Raw genomic sequence first — 22,655 nt, forward strand, 5'->3', positions numbered from 1 at the left:
CACGAGAAAACGATTCATGGAAATAAGTGAAAACAAATTGTCTCCCTATTTAAAAAGATGGAAAACAAGCTACTGTATGTACACTCTTAGTGAAAGGGTGATATCTAGAACTTAAAAGGGTGAACCCTTTGAAAAACCCTTAGTGGTTGCAGGTATAAAAAAAACGTGTTCTATGTATAAAAAAAAAAACTTTGGGGTTCCATGTAGAACCCTTTCCACTGAGGGCCCTTACATAGAACCAAAAAGGGCTCTACCTGAAACTAAAATGGGTTATAGCCGAAACTAAAAAGGGTTCTATCCGGAACCAAAAGGGGTTCTACTATGGTGACAGCCGGGGGACCATGCCATCTGCACCGTATAGTTGAAATGGGGACAGCCAAAGAACCCTTTACCTTTTTTCTAAGAATGTATGAAAGAAAACTACTACAGTTGGTGCAGGTACTGCAAACTACCGCAAAAATGATAGTCAAAACATACTAAAAAGTAATATCCCGATATGTAACTATAATTTTCTCCCTCATCACTACTAATAATAATAACACCGGTACAGTACGCACAAATACTAACAGCCACGTTAGCTAAATGAGCTAGCTATGCTAACTAAAGTTAGCTAGCCTCGCTGAAGTAACGTTAGAGAACGCAAAGAAGAAATAATGGCAAGCTAAACACCATCGACAAAGGAGTAAAGTTAGCGCCAACACAATATATATACACAACCTTGTCAAATTCAGATAAATAAATTGTGCTTAGGGATATTATTACCGGCCCCATCCACTTCCATTCCACCACCATTGCTCGTCGCCATCTTGTCCGACTGACAGCTATTGCAAGCGCAATAGAACAATGCGTTTTTTTCTCAAACGCTAAGGGGCAGTGTTTGCTGCATTTACACAGCTGATTTGGAAATTCTGAAGTTATGCTTATTTATAAATAAATAAAATTCCGCCTCTGTATATATATATATATATATGCAATTCAAGGGGCTTTATTGGCATGGGAAACATGTGTTAACATTGCCAAAGCAATATCTGGTAACGTTACTCACATAAAATGTGTTCATTTCGCACAGAGTTTTTAAGAACGTGTAGGAACGTTTTCGCTTAAGCAACCGTTTCTGCGGGGTTCATTACTTGAATGCAACTTTGGTACGTCGGTGTATTTTGTCTGTGTACTCGACAGTACTTTTTGTTTACAAAATGGCAGACTTCAGAACTTCTACTCTCGATTATTTCCCAGAGAACATTTTAATTGATATTTTATCATATTTAGGTGTGCGAGAGCTCATCAGAACTGGAAGGTAAAACAAGTTAGCTAGTTGACGTCTGTGTTCAACATAAATATCCAAGATAGTTAGCTAGCAAACGTTAGCTTAAAAAAAACACGAATCTTTGTCATGCCATTCATGTGGTGTATTTGCAGGGTGTGTAAGAGATGGAGACGCCTTGTTAAAGACCAACGTTTATGGCGAGCTGTTGATCTAACTGCATGGAAAGGGGTAAGAATGGTGCCTATTGCATGATGATCTTACAATTTCATGACTTGACATAAAAATATTTCCGAGGCTGCTATGTCTAAAGAAGTCAGACGTTTTGTGATATATCCATGTTTCTCAGGTCCTACATACAATGATATTTCAGCAGACTTGATTCGATTATTGTTAACTTCCTGTTTAAGGCCTCTCACCTTCTGCAACAAAATACAATGTTGATGCTTGCATTGAAGGCCTGTTTCCTACCTGTAGACTAGCTAACTCTCTAAAGAATGTTCAAGTCATCACTCAAACACTGATGCATTGTTTCTTCTCCATTTCTCCCTCATTGGTTGTTGTCGTTCTACAACTGCTCTCCCTGCCCTTGGTGTCCATTTTGGGTCAGGTGACGTCGCGCATGCTGTGGGTTCTACTGCGCCCAGTATCTGGGCACTGGGCTCCGATGCCTGCGGCTGCGTGGCTTGCTGCTCTCTGCTAGAGGCGGGGCATTTCTCTCAGAGTCCTGGCTTAAGGCTTTGTCCTCCAGGTGCCCCCGTCTGCGCAGTCTTTCCCTGCTGCATGCAGACCTGAGAGGCTTGCGTAGTTGCCAGCTCCTACCCACAACGCTGCAGGTCCTAGAGTTGCGTGGCTGTGAGCTGCCACAGAGCTTTTTCACCCAGACCCCACCCAATCCTGAGAAACAAGCTGGAGCTGCATCAACTGCTTCTACTCAGCAACAGGGACGTGGTCAGACTGGGAAAGTGCCTGCCTCCACATCAGGGATTGCCATTGAGACAATGGTCCTTGATAACGTGCCCTCCTTCACAGACCTGCACCTGCAGAGTCTGGCTTCTTGGTTGAAGCTTAGCCACCTAGAGCTGCGCAACGTCCTTTGGGTCACAGCGGAAGGCCTTAGGCGCAGTGCTGCCCAAGAAGTACCTGGAGATAGGTCACTTTGGACGGCCTGGCGCCCAGCTACAGATGGCCTCCCTGGGGCTGGGGGTGGGCTGGCTCGGCCTAGAGGAGCTAAGCCTTGGCGGTAAGGAGGTGGGACCAGGCCTGCTGTCCGCCAGCCGCCTGAGGGACCTGAAGCGCCTGCGCCTCAGATGCTGCAAGCTGAGAGAGATGCAGGTGCTACGGAGCTGCACGACGCTGCGGGAGCTGCGCCGGTTGGAGTTCTGTGAGGTGTTCTTTCAGGTTTGCCCAAAGACACCAGAGAGAGGGGGGGAGAGGCAGGGTGAGGAGGGGAGGGAGGATGGTGCAGACGGTGGTGATGGGAGCGATGACAAGCTGGATGAGAATGACCCTGTGCCGAGTCTGCGCCGCTCACTTGCTGCTCTGCTGCCACAATGTACACTACTATTCACCAACTGCACTGTTACAGTAACATCAGACTAGATTACATACTATGTTACACATCTGGTTCCCTTATTCTACTGTGGTAAAAATACAAGCTGTCAAAGCTATACTTAAAACCTGTTTGCAAACTCTCATGAATCACCTTTTTGTTGACATATGTAGAAAACAAATGTACCCCATTAACAAACCCAATCAAATTATATTTTAAACTTTCATACAACTGTGCTATTGAACATAAAAAGGGACAGTGACTGGTTACACATGCAATGAACTGTCTCACAGGAAATGTAATGTTTCAATTCAACCCCTCGACCAGGGCTCTTCAGCTCTTAAAGGCACTGCATGGTCAATCCAATGTCTGCAGTGACCATATAGCATTTACTGCGATTCGGCCTCTGCATGCCTCCGGAGGCTGCCTTGAGAAGAGATTCAATTAATATATTGCAACTCTGGGGGGTTTCAGTAGGCTAGAAGTAGCCCACTAGTTTTGCTCACTGGCCCCCTGAAGTCTAGGAAAAATACTGTGTGATTCCCCAAAGCATTATGTTGCCTGTATTCATTAAGATATGAGAAAGTACAAATGGGAACTGTTTTAACCTTTTTCCACCAAGAAACTAACAAGAATGTGTTCTAAACTGACTTGCCAGTTAAATTAAATAAATCAATTGCAAAGTAGAACATACCTCAATAGATCATGAATAAACAAATATCCAGGAAATAGGATAAAGCTCTCTCAATCTGTAAAACACACAGCATTTATCCCAAACTTGGTCAGGTTAAAGAAGTACTTTTAAACCTTGAGACATGGATTGTGTATGTGTGCCATTCAGACGGTGAATGGGCAAGACAAAAGGTTTAAGTGCCATTGATTGGGTATGATAGTGTAACCGGCCCTGTACCGGAGGATAGGGCTCTGGACACAATTCTGCCGGTTGTCTCTTTTAATGACTGAATGGATACAAATACAAGGCAAAAGTTAATGTCTGGATGCCATACAAGTATATTTGCCTCTCCTCATCTGAGAAAACTGAGTAAAAGCATCAACAAAAAAAATAATTTTACAAAATGTGCATATTCATATTTTCAAAAGACTCATTTTGTTTTATAAATGTTGTACACCAATACACTAAAAATGTGCTAATAAGTGCTAAATATTTCTTAGTGTTCTATTGTACCATTATACCTGAGGCATACTAATGAAGCAACAATGCCATTTTTGACATGCCCGGGCAAGTAACAAAATGAACGACAGCTAACTAGGCACATTAAACATGAAATACAAAATCATCACATTTCACAACATACCTGCATGGAATGGATATAAATACAAGGCAAAAGTTAATGCTGCCGTCTGGACTCCCATACAAGTATATTTGCCTCTCATCACGCTCTGAGCAAACTGAGTTGGACCATGCTACGTGTTTGCCGAGTTGGACCATGCTACGTGTTTGCCGAGTTGGACCATGCTACGTGTTTGCCGAGTTGGACCATGCTACGTGTTTGCCGAGTTGGACCATGCTACGTGTTTGCCGAGTTGGACCATGCTACGTGTTTGCCGAGTTGGACCATGCTACGTGTTTGCCGAGTTGGACCATGCTACGTGTTTGCCGAGTTGGACCATGCTACGTGTTTGCCGAGTTGGACCATGCTACGTGTTTGCCGAGTTGGACCATGCTTTGCTGCGTACTTAGCTGAAATTTACTATGATTGTGTTTATTTTCCACTTTGATGGCAAACTGTCTGTACTGCTACCATTTACTCCCAGTCATTTTGCTCTGGAGCTGGTCCAATGAATTAGTTTATTTTCAAAACGTGGAATTATTACGTTTTCTTAACCTTCGTATCTTCAACCTTGCTCCAAGGTAATTTGCCAAAGATCATTTATATAAAGACGCATAGAAACCGCTTATTCAATAGATATCCCTGATCACGCTTGTAGGCGATGTCATGGCGACATTAGCTAGCTAAGCTCATGTGCAGAAACACGTCATCGGGTCGAACGCTCGTGTTGTGCCGAACTACGCATGTGCAGGCTGTCAAATCAAAGTCACTCATCTGACATCAAGTTGTTTAAAAAAAAAGGAAAACATGTCAGTTTGTCACTTTCAAGAGGTTGTCGAATACAAGTTTCAACTACATAGGACATTGGCTCGAATCTAGGTTTTGCCTTTAGATTTCTTGATAATTAACAACTAAGGACACATTTTTTTACTTCTCCCATTGACTTGCCAAACCCCGGTCTGGTCTGTCGAGTCTACTTCGAAAAGCATTCCCGGATGTATCGTGATATTGGGCCTCTGGGTTTAGAAACTCTGTTACCTCGCTTTGCTCTTGGGTACACTTGCAATGGGGGAGTATAGGGGAGCTTTTGAGCTGTGTCTCATGTCTTCACTGTTCTTTCATTCTCAGTGATGCAGCTGGTCTCTCCTCTGCCTATCAGCTATTCCTATTTTTTTTTTTCAATTGATACTTTGAATACTTTCATGTGTGGTATGATTGCTAGGTAGCCTATTGCAGATCTGGACAAATGATCCACCTACCACTATTGTCACTATGAATGGTGGATAGAGGGCAGGATAGACAGACTGGAAGACTATAGTGACCTGTGGTAGAGTAAAAGTTATCACGTGGAAAAGCGTAGGGCAGAAGGGAAGTACCAAAACACCTTGATAAAGGGAAAGCGCAGATGAGGAAATTTGTCTTGGATGGAAGGAATTCTATAGTAAAACCTGCAAATAGCAAATTTAAACTGGGTTCTCAGTGCACTACCCTTCCCTGTGCCCAGGATGGGGGAAAAAACTCCTCCCCAGAGCAAAAAAAAAAGAAAAAGGCTTCACTTCTTCTTGGGTGCATATTTTATATGGTGGAAATCAGTGTTGTGTACGAAGGCACCTAAAGCAAGACCGAATGGCCCCGGACCCCTTATGGTCAGGGACCACTCGGAAATGGTTAACACTCAAGATAAATAAATGTAACACAAAAAACACGAACAACGCACAGACATGAAATTGAAACAGAAACAATGACGCCTGGGGAAGGAAGCAAAGGGAGTGACATACAGTTGAAGTCGGAAGTTTACATACACCTTAGCCAAATACATTTAAACTCCGTTTTTCACAATTCCTGACGTTTAATCCTAGTAAAAATTCCCTGTCTTAGTTAGGATCACCACTTTATTTTAAGAATGTGAAATGTCAGAATAGTAGTAGAGTGATTTATTTCAGCTTTTATTTCTTTCATCACATTCCCAGTGGCTCAGAAGTTTACATACACTCAATTAGTGTTTGGTAGCATTGCCTTTAAATTGTTTAACTTGGGTAAAATGTTTCATGTAGTCTTCCACAAGCTTCCCACAATAAGTTGGGTGAATTTTGGCCCATTCCTCCTGACAGAGCTGGTGTAACTGAGTCAGGTTTGTAGGCCTCCTTGCTCGCACACGCTTTTTCAGTTGTGCCCACAAATTGTCTATAGATTGAGGTCAGGGCTTTGTGATGGCCACTCCAATACCTTGACTGTTGTCCTTTAGCCATTTTGCCACAACTTTGGAAGTATGTTTGGGGTCATTGTCCATTTGGAAGACACATTTGCGACCTGCCATCTATTTGTGAAGTGCACCAGCCCCTTCTGCAGCAAAGCAACATGATGCTGCCACCCCCGTGCTTCACGGTTGGGATGGTGTTCTTCGGCTTGTAAGCCTCCCCTTTTACCTCCAAACATAACGATGGTCATTACTGCCAAACAGTTATATTTTTGTTTCATCAGACCAGAGGACATTTCTCCAAAAAGTATGATCTTTGTCCCCGTGTGCAGTTGCAAACCGTAGTCGGGCTTTTTTAATGGCGGTTTTGGAGTAGTGGCTTCTTCCTTGCTGAGCGGCCTTTCAGGTTATGTTGATATAGGACTCGTTTTACTGTGGATATAGATACTTTTGTACCGGTTTCCTCCAGCATCTTCACAAGGTCCTTTGCTGTTGTTCTGGGATTGATGTGCACTTTTCTCACCAAAGTACGTTCATCTCTAGGAGACAGAACGCGTCTCCTTCCGGAGCGGTATGACGGCTGCGTGGTCCCATGGTGTTTATACTTACGTACTATATTGTTCGTACAGATGAACGTGGTACCTTCAGGCGTTTGGAAATTGCTCCCAAGGATGAACCAGACTTGTGGAGGTCAATTTATTTTCTGAGGTCTTGGCTGATTTCTTTTGATTTTCCCATGATGTCAAGCAAAGAGGCACTGAGTTTGAAGGTAGGCCTTGAAATACATCCACAGGTACACCTCCAATTGACTCAAATGATGCTTCCTGACACTCGCTTAGCCCGGAAGCCAGCCGCACCAATGTGGTATATTCAAGAATACTACATCTGACATAACATTCATAAAAGGCTTATTTTCTTTGAAGGCCATTTTTATTGAAGTGTAAGCGCAGGAGAAAGTGAATGTTCACAGAGGCACTTGACCTATGAGAAGCCTTGCATGAATGTGCTTGAGTTGCATGTATTGACTATTGGGTGCCAAAAGGGGAGAGCAAGACCCTATGATTCCCTGTTTTTGGTTCGGCTCAAGCTGTTGTATTGCCGTTTGGTACCAATTGTTCGTTTGGATAGCCATTACCCAGGCCTTTGTTTGTATGGCCCGGGGGAGAGTTGAAAGAAGAACTCCCAATACATGTTCCTCCTTTTTGTGACGTTATGGCTTTGCGTCTCATTTGGTGCTGTCCAGCCTAGGATTTTGTCAGTGAATAGGTACGGCCTTTCACATGTCAAAGGTGCAATCTGCAATAGTTAAAGGATACGTTTACTTTATTTGAACCATACACTTCCTCGTGCTCATTCTTCCTCGTGCTCGTTCTACAGCGCCTGAGTTGAGCTGAAACATGAACGAAAGGGCCAACATCTAAATACGTCCTTTGAGAATCAGAAACACTAGTATATAGTGATGCATGCCTTTAGATGTTATACACATGAAATTGTGTCACACTGAACTTTATCTACTATGTTATATTTCATGTTGTGCGATATGTTTGGTCTGGGATATTTTTCTGTGTATGCGCACATGGAAAAGTCTGGCTTGAGTTTCACAAAATGGAATTTAATGTTGCGAATATGTTTGCAAGTGAAATCGCAAAAAAAAAGTATATGCTCTTCTATAACATGCAATTTACACCCAAAATACAGATTTGGTCAAAAAAAGTGAACTTCTCCTGTGATGCTACAATGATCCTTTCAATTAATGATGTTCACTAATCAATGGGTGATTATTATAAACTGGGTGGTTCGAGCCCTGAATGCTGATTGGCTGAACGCCGTGGTATACCTTATACCACAGCTATGATAAAACATTTTTACTCTTAGTAGAAATGTATTACCCCATTTTAACCCATACGGTTGTTTTCCCCCATTTTCTGTAAAACTGTGTTTGAAAATAAACAATTTATAGTTTCAAGACGTTTAAAATGGCATGTTCAAATCTGAAAGGGGATATAAAGAGGGCCAAGGTGCAGTTTTGTCCCTTGAACATTATACATGAACATTATACCACAAAGCCCTGACTTAGCCCACCTGTAGGTCCCCGACACCTTCTCCATGTCAGTGTCCTCTCCCAGTCAGAAGAGGGACTCATCTTCTGTAATCTAGGCTCTCTTGTTCCTCCTCTTGGCTTGAGTGCATGACATGGACCTAACACAGTCATTTACTCAAACACTGTGGGATTTTTTATATCGTTTTACAAACCAGGTCCTAGAGAGCCCTTGTTCCAGGGCGGTTCCTGTCTCTCTATACATATCGAATTGTACGCCTATTTGCACAAGTCCCACACCCAGAAATGAAATGGCAGAAGAGAAGCTAAACTCTGAAAAGGGACAGACCGGTAGCTTATACTTTTATTGATGGTCTGAAAGAGTGTGTAGAATTAGATTTATTTTTGAGTTCCTTGACCACTGCTGCCAGTTCTTAAAATGCTATACAAATGAGAACTTTGAATGGGACACACCAATTTGGGATGAATTCTTTAGAGGTAAATGTTTCCCCTTCAGTGCCGCGAAACACCTCCTTTTACAAAGAAATGCTTTTATGCGTCGATCTTTCTTTACTCTATACATAGACAAGCGGAAGGTTTTATTGCATATCACTTACTATGCATCACCTATTGTCTTACTGTACAGACCTGCTGTTGCACTTAAGATTTCCTGCTACTTACTTTTTATTAGTCATCCCAGTTTGGTTATCCAATCATGCTGGAGCCCAGGAAGTTCTGGTTGACATTATATCGATAGCCAGGGTGAGTCGCTCTTTTGCCACACACCTGTGGCATGTGAACAAACTCGCCATTTTCCATCCTATTCTCCCTTAGCTTCTCTTTACCCAGTGGCTAAAGCAAAGAAGACTCATTACAAAACCTTTTAAACCAACAATTTATGTTTGGAATGAGACTAACGTGAGGTAAAGTAAATAATGAATGAATTCAAAAACTAATGGATCAGATAAAATATCTGAAAAGTTATTTTAATCACTTACACACACACACATCCTTTGCACATGAATGCTCACTCATTCGGGAACAATTGCAATCAATATATATATTTACGCTCAGTGTGTCGTCTTGATCGCTGGTGAAAAGTTTGTTTCTATTGGAGAGTTTAGGCCTCTCTCTCTCCCTCGCACTCTCTCTGTCTTGGTTAGAGGGGATAGTTCCGAGTGACATTCATTCATTTGTTATAGAATGGATGTTTCAGTTGTCGTTCTTTGCGTTCAATGATACCGAATTCCTAGCTGCAGACTAGTAATTAGTATCAAAGACTTGTTCTTATTCTGTCGGTATCGATAGTCTAAGAGTTTAACCACGTGGTATGGTTAAAAGATTCAGCAATGGTTTACAACCTTTGTCCCCTCCTAATGGAGAAAAACATGGTCTGGTGATAATTTCTCAAAGTTGGTTTTATTCGCTTCCCCAAGTTGTAACAATTGGACCAGTTCGTAGCTGGATTCTATACCGATCTTTTATACTTTCTCCGGAACATTAAATTTGTTCGTACCTCAAGATCTGTGAGGTGGATGGAATTCCTTTGTTCTATGAAAATGTACTCTCTCTATACTGTGTGTCCATGAGATCCTCAGGAATTTACGATGTCTCTCTGGCCACAGCAGCCTAGTTGAAGGAAGAAAGGGGGAGGAGGGGGGGGGATGGGGTTTGCCACACCCAAAGAGGCAACGTCATGACAGACTCTATAGCGTCCCACCTGGCCAACATCCAGTTAAATTGCAGAGCGCCACATTCAAAAACAGAAATACTCATAATAAAAATTCATAAAACATACAAGACATACATCGTCTTAAAGATATACTTCTCATTAATGCAACCGCTGTGTCAGATTTCAAAAAAGCTCTACGGAAAAAGCACACCATGCAATAATCTGAGTACAGCGCTCAGAGACCAAAACAAGCCATACAGATACCCGCCATGTTGTGGAGTCAACAGAAGTCAGAAATAGCATTATAAATATTCACTTATCTTTGATGATCTTCATCTGAATGCACTCCCAGGAATCCCAGTTCCACAAATGTTTGTTTTGTTCGATAAAGTCCATAATTTATGTCCAATTACCTCCTTGTTCATGCGTTTAGTTCACAAATTCACAAGGTGCGAGCACTTGGTCCAGACAAAATCAAAATAGTTCCATTACAGTTCGTAGAAACATGTCAAATGATGTATAGAATCAATCTTTAGAATGTTTATCATAAATCTTGAATAATGTTCCAACCGGACAATTCCTTTGTCTTTAGAAATTAAAAGGAACAGAGCTCGCTCTCACGGCCGCGCGCCTGACTTAGCTCATGGCATTCTGCCAGACCCCTTAGTCAAACAGCTCTTATTCACTCCCCCTTCACAGCAGAAGCCTGAAACAAGGTTCTAAAGACTGTTGACATCTAGTGGAAGCCATAGGAAGTGCAATCTTGGATAGGCAAAGACTTAAACTTACAAACCTCAGATTTCCCACTTCCTGGTTGGATTTTTTATTCTATTATACTCAGACATCATTCAAACAGTTTTAGAAACTTCAGAGTGGTTTCTATCCAAATCTACTAATAAGTTGCATATCTTAGCTTCTGGGCCTGAGTAACAGTCAGTTATGTTGGGCATGCTTTTCATCCGGAGGTGAAAATACTGCCCCCTACCCAAGAGAGGATAAGTCTGAAGTCAACTGAGGTAAGGAAGAAGTTGTTGTAAGATCAGCAGTCAACATTTTGCAAGAATAATAAGTAATTATATGGTCATAAACATGCAATTGTAGCACAACGAACAATCAAATGTCTGTACACAAGGGCATTCTCTTTAAATGACATGTAAAATAAAAATTAATTCCCCTTGTAAGGCAGTTGCACTGCAGGAAATGTCCTATATGTACTTCATGCTGCCAGTGTTTTAACTAGTTTGTCTTTAACTGAAAGGACAGTAGTAAGTAACGGTCTTTTTACATGAAATTCTTGAGAATAATTTAATTATCTCATTAAATGTTATTAAAATAAGAATTGTATAATAACTGTAGAAAAGACCCATGGAGTTGGTGGAATACTCCTTTAATTCATTGCCATTTACTCAGCTGGGCCAGGGGCGCTTTAATTAGGTCAGGTGGAAATGTCCGACAGATCTCAACTCCATAAAAGGAGGAAATTGCCATCGCCTGATCTCGCTGCTTTCTCTTCCTTAACTCCATCTGATCCTGTAGTTCTGTGCGTCCATGAATCCACGTAAGTCAACCGACTCTTACCTTTCATCTGAATTATCTGTGGCGATCGGGAGAGTGGGCCATTCAGTTACTGTTAATAGTTATTACCGCGGAGCGCGGCTTGGAGCGCAGCTTCAAACAGTGTAATGTGAATTGTCAATGATCACGGCCCTACGGATCCTCATAGGCCAATTATGCAATCAATATGGTTCATGTGCATTGAAATTAATTATATGTACACATGAAGACAATTGAAAGAGTGAAATGAGAAACGTCATTGTTTGCTAACTGATTGACTTTGATAATGGGGATTATAGATTGTATTATAGATTCACTGTTTGTATTCTTTCATGATTTATGATAAATAGTTACGAGCCTAAATGACTCGCGGATGATTACTATTGACTTCTTAATGAACTGGACTGTTGAATTCCCTAACTTATGTTAATAATGAATGATCTGATTTGAGCTTTGATTATGAATTTGGTTGGATACATGTTATTTGTTTCCTTTGTGATGCAGCACAGACTACTCGGTAAATATACCACTTTATGGTTAAAGGAATTCCTGCCTCAGTCTCATCCATTCCTCTGTCACCTGACCACATGTTCACCTTCACTGTCAGTCATCCTACCTGTCCAGCTACCCACACAGATTCCACTAATCTTTCAATAACCCTGATTTAATCAACCGGACAGCTGATCGTCCTCACAGTGGCAGACCACATGTGACAACACCTACACAGGATCAGCCTCCAGTATTTATGCTGCAGTAGTTTGTGTCGGGGGGGCTAGGGTCAGTTTGTTATATCTGGAGTACTTCTCCTGTCCTATTCGGTGTCCTGTGTGAATTTAAGTGTGCTCTCTCTAATTTTCTCTTTCTTTCTCTCTCTCAGGACTACCTGACATGCATGAACATCTTGGCCATGTTCTGTTATAATCTCCACCCGGCACAGCCAGAAGAGGACTGGCCACTCCACATAGCCTGGTTCCTCTCTAGGTTTCTACCTAGGTTTTGGCCTTTCTAGGGAGTTTTTCCTAGCCACCGTGCTTCTACACCTGCATTGCTTGCAGTTTGGGGTTTTAGGCTGGGTTTCTGTACAGCACTTTGAGATATCAGCTGATGTACGAAGGGCTATATAAATAAATTTGTCTCAGTTGTTGAATCTTATATTCATACACATATTTTCACGTTAAGTTTGCTGAAAATAAACGCATTTGACACTGAAAGGATGTTTCTTTTTTTGCTGAGTTTATTTATTAAATATTTTTATCTGGACACTTTCTGTATACCTGGAATTTTTCCTTATTGTAGGCAACTACCACTTTTAGTCTTTAGCACATGACCTCATGTGAATCCTTAAAGAGACGGGTGGGGCTGGTTTAAGAGGGTGTGAACAATGCTGAATGGGTGTAGACAAAGGAGAGCTCTCCAGTAGGTACCAAATCATTCAAAGGCCCTTTTCTCAAAAGTGAGTTTACAAGTGTATCAACTTTCAAAGCATAATTACTTTCCTATTGTTCCTCCAAAATGCAGTGTATAATATACCATGTTGTAACTCTGAGTCTCTACTTTTATCCAATGTAAAAAACTGAACTTCAAATTTTGCTACATCAGACCGAATCCAGGTGGTGAGTCACATATTGGAATGAGAAAAGTCAAGGATGCCAAATATTCAATAACACAATAGGGGGGGGGAATAAATAATTCTACATACAGTGTGTAAATGAGGTAAGATTAGGGAGGTAAGACCATAAATAGGCCATACTGGTGAAATAATTACAATTTAGCAATTAAACACTGGAGGTGATAGATGTGCAGAAGATGCATGTGCAAGTAGAGATACTGGAGTGCAAAGGAGAAAAAAAAATAACAGTATGGGGATTAGGTAGTTGGATGGGCTATTTACAGATGGGCTATGTACAGGTGCAATGATCTGTGAGCTGCTCTGACAGCTCAAGTTAGTGAGGGAGATATGAGTATCCAGCTTCAGTGATTTTTGCAATTCGTTCCAGTCATTGGCAGCAGAGAACTGGAACGAAAGGCGGCCAAATGAGGTGTTGGCTTTAGGGATGATCAGGGAGATACACCTGCTGGAGCGGGTGCTACGGGTGGGTGTTGCCATCGTGACCAGTGAAATGGGATAAGGCGGAGCTTTACCTAGCATGGACTTGTAGATGACCTGGAGCCAGTGGGTCTGGCGACGAATATGTAGCGAGGGCCAGCCGACTAGAGCATACAGGTCGCAGTGGTGGGTGGTATAAGGTGCTTTAGTAACAAAACGGATGGCACTGTGATAAACTGCATCCAGTTTGCTGAGTAGAGTGTAGGAAGCTATTTTGTAGATGACGTCGCCGAAGTCGAGGATCGGTAGGATAGTCAGTTTTACTAGAGTAAGTTTGGCGGCGTGAGTGAAGGAGGCTTTGTTGCAGAATAGAAAGCCGACTCTAGATTTGATTTTAGATTGGAGATGTTTGATATGAGTCTGGAAGGAGAGTTTGCAGTCTAGCCAGACACCTAGGTACTTCTAGATGTCCACATATTCTAGGTCGGAACCATCCAGGGTGGTGATGCTAGTCGGGCGTGCGGGTGCAGGCAGCGAACGGTTGAAAAGCATGCATTTGGTTTTACTAGCGTTTAAGAGCAGATGGAGGCCACAGAAGGAGTGTTGTATGGCATTGAAGCTCGTTTGGAGTTTAGATAGCAGTGTCCAAGGACGGGACGGAAGTATACAGAATGGTGTCGTCTGCGTAGAGGTGGATCAGGGAATTGCCCGCAGCAAGAGCAACATCATTGATATATACAGAGAAAAGAGTCGGCCCGAGAATTGAACCCTGTGGCACCCCCATAGAGACTGCCAGAGGACCGGACAGCATGCCCTCCGATTTGACACACTGAACTCTGTCTGCAAAGTAGTTGGTGAACCAGGCAAGGCAGTCATCAGAAAAACCGAGGCTACTGAGTCTGCCGATAAGAATATGGTGATTGACAGAGTTGAAAGCCTTGGCAAGGTCGATGAAGACGGCTGCACAGTACTGTCTTTTATCGATGGCGGTTATGATATCGTTTAGTACCTTGAGCGTGGCTGAGGTGCACCCGTGACCGGCTCGGAAACCAGATTGCACAGCGGAGAAGGTACGGTGGGATTCGAGATGGTCAGTGACCTGTTTGTTGACTTGGCTTTCGAAGACCTTAGATAGGCAGGGCAGGATGGATATGGGTCTGTAACAGTTTGGGTCCAGGGTGTCTCCCCCTTTGAAGAGGGGGATGACTGCGGCAGCTTTCCAATCCTTGGGGATCTCAGACGATATGAAAGAGAGGTTGAACAGGCTGGTAATAGGGGTTGCGACAATGGCGGCGGATAGTTTCAGAAATAGAGGGTCCAGATTGTCAAGCCCAGCTGATTTGTACGGGTCCAGGTTTTGCAGCTCTTTCAGAACATCTGCTATCTGGATTTGGGTAAAGGAGAACCTGGAGAGGCTTGGGCGAGTAGCTGCGGGGGCGGAGCTGTTGGCCGAGGTTGGAGTAGCCAGGAGGAAGGCATGGCCAGTCGTTGAGAAATGCTTGTTGAAGTTTTCGATAATCATGGATTTATCGGTGGTGACCGTGTTACCTAGCCTCAGTGCAGTGGGCAGCTGGGAGGAGGTGCTCTTGTTCTCCATGGACTTCAGTGTCCCAGAACTTTTTTGAGTTAGAGCTACAGGATGCAAATTTCTGCCTGAAAAAGCTGGCCTTTGCTTTCCTGACTGACTGCGTGTATTGGTTCCTGACTTCCCTGAACAGTTGCATATCGCGGGGACTATTCGATGCTATTGCAGTCTGCCACAGGATGTTTTTGTGCTGGTCGAGGGCAGTCAGGTCTGGAGTGAACCAAGGGCTATATCTGTTCTTAGTTCTGCATTTTTTGAACGGAGCATGCTTATCTAAAATGGTGACGAAGTTACTTTTAAAGAATGACCAGGCATCCTCAACTGACGGGATGAGGTCAATGTCCTTCCAAGATACCCGGGCCAGGTCGATTAGAAAGGCCTGCTCACAGAAGTGTTTTAGGGAGCGTTTGACAGTGATGAGGGGTGGTCGTTTGACTGCGGATCCGTAGCGGATACAGGCAATGAGGCAGTGATCGCTGAGATCCTGGTTGAAAACAGCGGAGGTGTATTTGGAGGGCCAGTTGGTCAGGATGACGTCTATGAGGGTGCCCTTGTTTACAGATTTAGGGTTGTACCTGGTGGGTTCCTTGATGATTTGTGTGAGATTGAGGGCATCTAGCTTAGATTGTAGGACTGCTGGGGTGTTAAGCATATCCCAGTTTAGGTCACCTAACAGAACAAACTCTGAAGCTAGATGGGGGGCAATCAATTCACAAATGGTGTCCAGGGCACAGCTGGGAGCTGTGGGGGGGGTCGGTAGCAGGCAGCAACAGTGACAGACTTATTTCTGGAGAGTGTAATTTTTAAAATTAGTAGTTCGAACTGTTTGCGCATAGACCTGGAAAGTATGACAGAACTTTGCAGGCTAACTCCTCCCCCTTTGGCAGTTCTATCTTGACGGAAAATGTTATAGTTGGGTATGGAAATCTCAGAATTTTTGGTGGCCTTCCTGAGCCAGGATTCAGACACGGCAAGGACATCAGGGTTAGCAGAGTGTGCTAAAGCAGTGAGTAAAACAAGTAAGTAAGACAGGGGTATGGTGGGGTGTGGGTACAACGGAGGTAAGCCCAGGCACTGGGTGATGATAAGAGAGGTTGTATCTCTGGACATGCTGGTTGTAATGGGTGAGGTCACTGCATGTGTGGGAGGTGGGACAAAGGAGGTATCAGGGGTATGAAGAGTGGAACTAGGGGCTCCATTGTAAACTAAAACAATGATAAATAACCTGAACAGTATACAAGGCATATTGACATTTAAGAGAGACATACAGCGAGGCATACAGTAATCACACGTGTTGATTGGGAGAGCTAGCTAAACCAGTAGGTGAGACAACAGCTAATCAGCTAGCACAACAACAGCAGGTAAAATGGCGTTGACTAGGCAGAGAGGGTCGGATTAACTACACAGAGAGCCTGAGTGCGGCTGGGGCCGACAGATAAAACATAAACAAACAGAATGGAGTACCATGATTAATGGACAGTCCAGCAGGCATCAGCTATGTAGCCAAGTGATCAGTGTCCAGGGGGCAGCGGTGGATGGGACAGGGAAGCTAGACTAGCGAGTATCATCCAGGCTAAAAAAACTGGCTGGCTGTGCAGAAGGTAAAAGCCGCTAGCAGTGGCTTTTAGTGGCTAACAATGACATTGTACGGAATGGGGTGAGTTTACATTACATCTAGGATACATATTGAACTTCATTAGTCTCAGGCCAGTAGCACAATGTATGAATTTATGGTTAGATCAGAATCACATCATAATCATTGGCGTGTACAGAGAATTCAGTCAAAACCACCAGTCCAAATCCACATCTCCATCCATAGCTTAGGAAAGGGCCGGTTTAGCAAGCTGGCTACTGCAGGACATCAACAAAAAAACAGACCAGAAACATTTGTCTGACAATGATGATGTTTAGCTTAGGATGTGACTTGATTGGTGTGAAGCCAAATCCAAACTGGCCTCCCTTGGGGGCATTTTGCTGTGTCGGGACAGTTGAGCTCAGCTCAAAGCTGATTGGCTAATTATTATTTTAAAAAATTCTCCAAGGGATGCCAAATGCCTGCTGGCATGAATCAATCAAATGCTAAGGCAGCAACATGTCATACTCTTTTGTTCCAGACAACATCAGACACATGGGCTAAACATAGGGGCGCTGTTTCCCCTCGCTTGGATGTTTTCTCTGATGAGATTCAGCCACTTGCGAATTGACGAAAATTATGAAAACAAGAGATACAAAAGATACATTTGTTATTTTTATTGGTCAAATATTTTGGGAATCCTGGTTTCCCTTGGCATCCATGAATACATGCCACTGTTGGTATCTACAGTATAGCAAACTGTAGGCCTACAGCTGTATGTGTGGATAGGGAGAAGAACATCAGCCACCAAGGTAGACTGTATTAGTATTAACCTCGAAGTTCAATTTATTATGAGTCAGATTGGCTACAGTTGTAGCTACAGTTGTGCGTTGGTTAAGACAAAAATAGGCAGGCCTACTCTCATTTCAAGGGGTCGTTTTCTTTTCATGGTTATTGGTTTGGCTTGTGAGGGGTTAAACCCTTCAAAAGGGTATTTATTGCCAGACGCAGTGAGCGTGTCGTAATTTATGGTGGCCAATCACCACAATACTTTCCTCTCCTCTTGTCCAATAGGAAATGGAGTGGAATCACTGTCACAGGTGATGTTGGATATGCAGGAAACGAGAGAAAGCGTTGGCTGATGCAGGAGCTACACAGAGCAGAAGCATAACACCTCAGGGAATAGGCTGAACGCCGTATTTCCATCGCCTTTTCAGTGGAAATGCAATGAGATATTAAACATGGGAGGAACAAAACAAAACAGTCATAGCGCTTCAGGGGGATACGATGCCGAAGAATTGCCATTGGTTAATTTCTACACTTTTTACAAGAAATAAACTTTGCTTTTGAAAATGCCATTTCACAGCAACTCCTTAATGCCTTTCTCTATCCAAGCCATTTTGAACAAAAAAAAAAAAAAAAAGAGTACAGTGGACACTTGGCAGATTTCGACGACTGCTTCTCGAAGAATGCGTGTTGGAAAATATTTGGGGAAATGGATACTGGTTCGGAGGACTTTCCCGCATCGTGTAGAAGTGACGAGGGGCTTGCATGGTCAGCGATCAGAAAAGTTACGACTCCGATTCAGGTCTCAGTGATGACAATGCCAGCAAGGCCCTGGCCGTTTGTAAGTCAGAGAAAAACAGGGATCCTGTTTCAGACGTTCTGGAAGAAAGTTTGCAGGACGAAACGGCCCATGAATGCACTTCTGTCGATAACGCACAAGGTCTTAGAGACTGTGAACCTAGTGTTTCAGGTAAGTTCATGCGTTGATATTTTTAGTGAGATACCGGATAATAGTCTAGTATTCTAAAAATACTTTATGTGGAACATCCAAGTCCAAGGCCTTTTGCCTCTTGGTAGGCCGTCATTGTAAATAAGAATTTGTTCTTAACTGACTTTACTAGTTAAATAAAGGTTCAATAAAGAATACCTTTACAAAAAATAGCAGTTTTGAAACTGCAGCAAAAGTGCAGTAACTGCAGTGGTATTTTGGACGCAGTAATTGCAGAATAACTGCAGTTATACTGTACTCTGAATTTTCTCAGCAGGGATAATTTTGTGGCTATAGCCTATGTGATGATAAACATGCTATTCTACTCACAAGATGCAACGCCTTTATGCACGAGGCAGCGGGATGTTATGCCATGGCATACACACATTTTTAAGCCTTATTGTAATGTATGTCATTAAAGTATTAATATGGCCGTGATAGTGTGGTTTATGAAGGTGAGAGGTTCGTTTTCATACAGCCTTGGATACATTTTCCATCTTGTTGTGCACTATATCTTCTTTCAGATTCCAACAACGTAGACGATGCCAGTCGTGATAAAAGTTCGGATCAGCCCAAACAGAGGAAAAAACGCTCAGGGGCTGCGTTCTCCCACGGGCAAGTGTTCGAACTCGAGCGGAGGTTCAATCGCCAAAGATACCTATCCGGACCGGAGAGAGCAGACCTGGCGGCTTCCCTGAAGCTGACAGACGCAGGTCAAAATATGGTTCCAGAATCGTAGATATAAAACAAAACGTCGTCAAATGGCTGCCGACTTGATTGCCCCGGTCCCTGCAGCAAAGAAAGTGGCGGTGAAAGTGTTAGTTCGAGACGACCAGAGACAGTACAACCCCGGAGAACTACTGCGGACTCCTCTCCTCTCTCTCCAACCGTCTTATTACTACCCCTATGCCTATTGCCCTGCATGGACGCTCTCTACTTGTGCTGGGAATCAATGAGATTTGAATAGCCTACGTTGTATTTATTTGTCCCCATTAGGAAATCGAGGCATTTGCTTTCTTGGCCCTTTAAGAAGAAACCAGGAGAGATTAAATAAACTCGGAAATTGTTATGTCTCACATATTTGAACTGCCTAATGGTGTCTAGACTGAAGATGCCCCCCATTCCATTGTTTCAGAATATAGTCCGTGGAGTGTAAACCTCCTATGTATGCTTACGAGCACTGGAGAGAGATAGAGCCACAAGTGACATTTTGAATAACTCATTACTGCTTTTCTTTTCTTGCTGCGGTTTAGGGTAACGGTAAGATTTTCAGCACTTTTCGAAACAGAGATAGTGTGGACATATGTCCGACTGAAATATCGATTTGAAGGTACGTTTTACTTATGACCTTAATGTGAACTGAGGCAGAGACAGTAACAATTGAACTCTTGTTATAATGCACTTGTTTTTTTAAATTGTTCTAGAACTGATTGATTATTAAGAGAGAAATCAAACATTAAAAACATATCAGGCATATTATATTTCAAATCTATCGTGTTTGATTCGAGCTTTAACTATATTTAGAAACTATATTTAGATGGATGTCCTTTTTTCCTTTTTAGAGTTTGAATTTAAGTTAGTCGGCTACAATAAGGATATTATTGACCATGATCAGTAGGCCTAAATGAATGGTAAGTGTCAACCATTATTGTTGTCATAAAAATAACAAAATTCTAATGAAAATAATAACTTAATAATAATAATAATAATCATAATAGTAATAAGAAATGAAATACCTATGATGCATTGACCACATGAATGCATGTTCATCACAATAACAAATGGAGGCTTTTATTTTCATGACCTAAATTACTAAATTGGTGGTCATATATTACATCAAACAATACGTTAATAACAGAACTTGGTCCGTTTCCTTTCGTCATCCTCATAGCTTCAGGTAGGCCCGTCCACCTTATTCTGCAGCGATGTACCATTTAGGCCCAGAGCTGAGAAATTACTCTCAAATCAGTTACAAAATAACTGTTTGGTGATTATTTATTTAACACTGTATTTAAAGGACTTTAAACTGTTCAGGAACTATTTATTATTTTAGTTAACGGCAAACACAGGACAATATTGCCTATTCCAAAATCAAGGACGATACCGAAATTTGAACAGAAGCTTGGATTCTATAAACATTGAAATAAATGTTGTCCAGTTGCTCATCATTAGTAGGGTAAAACTAACTTGTCTCAACGACGGTCGAATTAGATTGGGAGAGAACGATTCGGGCCAAGACCAAAAACTGCAGGGTTCAAGAGCACACTATTTGCCTTACCATTTCATCTTCCTGTGAAACGGAATCATTGATTGAATGAGGTGGAGGAATTCAATGTCAGAAAATGGAATTGTGCTGATTCATATGATTTTATTTGACTGAACAAAATGCAGAGATATACAAATAAAGAACCATAAAACTTAACAGTTATATAATGATTCTTATAATTCTGAATTTATTTGAATGGCTATTAGAAGGTAGCCGAGTAGTGTGTTGAATACTGATATAATGCCATCATAATCTTCCCCTATAGGTCTACATCTCGCTTATCCTCATCTCCAGAGTTTCAATGAGAGGCTTGTAGCTGCACTACTTCGCACCACACACACCTCTGTGCTTCCACCCATAATGCACAACTTCCGGACAGGTTGGCCATACTCTAATCGTCAATTTCCTCCCCGCTAACACACATGTTTAGACAGTGATTTATGTCTCCCCAATTCCTGAACTATGTAAACTGTCAGGGACCATCAAGGTGTACGTCAACATGAAGATATCTACACCCAGGAGTGTTTGGGAGTTAAAACCAGGGCAAAATAGGGCAAAATTTTGATTCAAAGTAACACAATAAAATAACAATAAAGAGGCTATGTACATGGTGTACCGGTACAGTCAATGTGCGGGGGTACAGGTTGGTCGAGGTCATTTGAACATGTAGGTAGGCGTAAAATTATAATATTTATTTCTTCCTATTGAGAGCTCTAAATATCACAATGGGTGGACTCGTTAGACTGTAACCGTTCATTTGCCATTTCCCAAACTGGGCTCACTTGCTCAGAGGGAGAAACAATCGATTCATTGTCTCTATAGGTCAGAACATGTGCCAAGTCACTCGCTACGCAAATGTAGGGTCTGAAACCTGACATATCAAGTCAGCTCCGCTTAGAGAGTGGAAACTGAGAGCAGACACATACGTTGTTTTTTTGCATTATAAGGCACAGAACCCTACAGCGTTCACAGAGCGCGTTGTACACCAACATGTCAGTCGAAACCGGTCCAGAATCGCTCAGTCTCATATGGGTGATTTAACATCTAAGAAGCTAAGGAGGAAAGGGAGAGAACGTAAGCCTATGTTACGTCTGAGCACAACCAATGGAATTTCAGACCAAAATATGTAGCCTGCCCAACAACTGAGGCTTGTTTTTGATGCAGATAGAAAATAAGGCTACTGACTTTTAGAACCAAAACTAATTTAAATCTCGATACTATTTCGGTTAGATACTTTTTTGGGGCCGAGAAATAAACAAACAATATTAGCTAATCAATAGTATTTTTCAACATATCATCTCACAGACCTAACCAACAGAAATGGTCCCAAGCACAAAGGTAATTTTAAACCGTATTCTGAAGAATTCTTCCACAAAGTTACAAATATCTTATCAACTACTTTGCGCGTAGCCTATATCTGATACAGCCTGCAGATATGCCTACATACCAACCACATAATCATATAGCATCCCATAAAGTCACAATTCCACAGAATGGGCCTCTTGTTAGCCATCTTGCGAAGTGACAAACGATAACATCCACGAAGTGATGGGACTGCACTCAATGCACGTCTATAGCCCTACAGCCTAGCCCTCACACACAGTTCAGTTTTATTTCTATGTTATTTGAAAATAAACGAAAAATATTTCATTTGTTAGATTGACGTAATTTTCGTTACACTAAGCGAAATATCCCACTGGGCACAGACGTCTGTTCAAAGTCTAGTTTTTATTTGAGTTGTCAACTAACGTGAATTCAACGTAAAGTTAACCAAAAAATTTCACCATGCCATTAGATTTAGGTAAAACGTTTGGGTGAAAAAAAGACCAAATTCCTTTACA

At 42.2% G+C, this 22,655-nt stretch overlaps 2 pseudogenes; both read left to right on the forward strand.

The window, feature by feature from the left end:
• Window positions 1-1,196: 1,196 nt before the first annotated feature.
• Window positions 1,197-3,126, forward strand: LOC110539153 (annotated as a pseudogene).
• A 14,926-nt stretch (window positions 3,127-18,052) lies between these two features.
• LOC110538918 lies at window positions 18,053-19,504 on the forward strand (annotated as a pseudogene).
• The last annotated feature ends 3,151 nt before the right edge of the window (window positions 19,505-22,655 follow it).

Source organism: Oncorhynchus mykiss, chromosome 12 (genome assembly GCF_013265735.2).
Source record: "Oncorhynchus mykiss isolate Arlee chromosome 12, USDA_OmykA_1.1, whole genome shotgun sequence".
Taxonomy (NCBI): domain Eukaryota; kingdom Metazoa; phylum Chordata; class Actinopteri; order Salmoniformes; family Salmonidae; genus Oncorhynchus; species Oncorhynchus mykiss.